The sequence below is a fragment of the Telmatherina bonti genome (genome assembly GCF_933228915.1).
Source record: "Telmatherina bonti genome assembly, chromosome: 7".
Taxonomy (NCBI): domain Eukaryota; kingdom Metazoa; phylum Chordata; class Actinopteri; order Atheriniformes; family Telmatherinidae; genus Telmatherina; species Telmatherina bonti.
The window spans coordinates 4964022-4965535 of record NC_136625.1 but is presented as its reverse complement, the minus strand read 5'-3'; the positions used below and the strand labels follow the sequence as shown (position 1 = coordinate 4965535).

The 1514-nt window shown below is 49.7% G+C and overlaps 1 gene segment (V, D, J or C); it reads right to left on the bottom strand.

Annotated features, from left to right (window-relative positions):
• Positions 1-253: 253 nt before the first annotated feature.
• On the bottom strand, positions 254-1267 carry LOC306758850 (T cell receptor delta variable 3-like). The segment is given in 3 exons: positions 1036-1267; positions 498-946; positions 254-386 (listed from the first exon to the last, which is right to left on the bottom strand).
• Positions 1268-1514: the final 247 nt, after the last annotated feature.

The window sequence follows — 1514 nt, the reverse complement described above, 5'->3', positions numbered from 1 at the left end:
TCCTTCAGCTCCGGATGACGTCAGTCCTTCCGGACGTCGACACTCAGCAGCTGTTCCTGCGGTCACGCGGCTGGAGGGGGAAACCACGCAGCTGAACTAACATTCAGTTTTTCAGGCGACCCAGAAGCTTCTGAAGCATGAAGGGAAAGGCGAGGCTGGGGGGGGGGGGAGGACACACTGGGCAGCTGCTGGGAATCCAAATCCGGTGATCACTCCTCCTGTTGCATCAGCAAGGCTCCAGTAAAAGTACTCCAGTAAACCAGTTGGTCCACAGCCATTTAAAAAAAAAATAAAACTGTTTTGAGGGAAGGAGGATTTTAAGGGGTCGAAGGATCCTGTGAGGTCCGAACTGGGTCCCAGCTCACTCCTGGTTTAACACTCCTGACCTGAAAACAGAAAACAAAACAACATCAAACATGGGAAAGTAGAAAGATTTGTCTAATAGTGTGACTGAAGACATTCATTTGCTCTCATTCCGGCCGCTCTGGCGGCGGCACCTGCCGTCCAGGTGATTCAGAAATAAACTGCAGATCTGAGTCAGGGTGTTTCGCTGCATGTCTCGCAGACATCCACTTGATGGCGCTGTTCTGTAAATAGAGGCGCTGAACCCTGCAGAGGTTTTTGTACAGACTCTGAGGCTTTTCCACCACTGTGGGCTTCGCAGCACAGTAGTACACAGCAGAATCCGTCACTGCAGCCGAGGAGAAGACCAGATGGAAGAAGTTTAACTCCACTTTGATCTTCAGTCCTGGAACCGGATCACTGAACTCGACTCCCGAGGATGAGTGGGACACGAGCAGCTGCGGAGCGCTTCCCGGACGGTGTCGGTACCAGAACAAAAAGTCGTTGGTTGCAAGCTTGGAGTGCTTGTAAGACAGAGAAACAGTGTTTCCCTCCAGACCAAACTCCTGGTCTTTAACCAGACTGAGCTCCACGCAGCCGACATCTACAGGAAACCTTCAGGTTAGTGTGCAAATCCAACCCAGTAAGACACGGATCAGGTAGAAAACTGAAGCAAAGATCAATGTAACCTACCAGTGTATCCATAGAGGAGAAGCAGCAGAGCTAAAAGCCTCATGATGCAGCTGATCACCCCGAATCCTCAAACTACACACTTTCTGACAGTCACAGCCCCATTTGCACAGGAAGTCCCGCCCCCTGGTGACATCACTAATGCATAAATCAGCATGGCTGTATGAGTTTGTCCATCCAACACCACCTGTTCGCTTCCTGCTACAGCTTCACAGCTTCTAGATCATGTGATGTCCCCGTCAAACCTTTCAATATCTTCTGTTTGCAGAGTCTGAAGTAGGTCAGGCTCAGTTGGAGGTTTTCCATTTCCTGTTTCTGAATCTACCAGCTGCATGTTAGTGTGGAGCACAAAGCCTTCCAACACTAAACTCCTCCACCTAGCATCAATATATAACAATCTACAGTATCATTTTGTTCCACAGGGCCCAGATCCTGGTCTCCTGTTCTGTTTCCATGCTGCCACTTGGTGTCCTGTTTAAGCT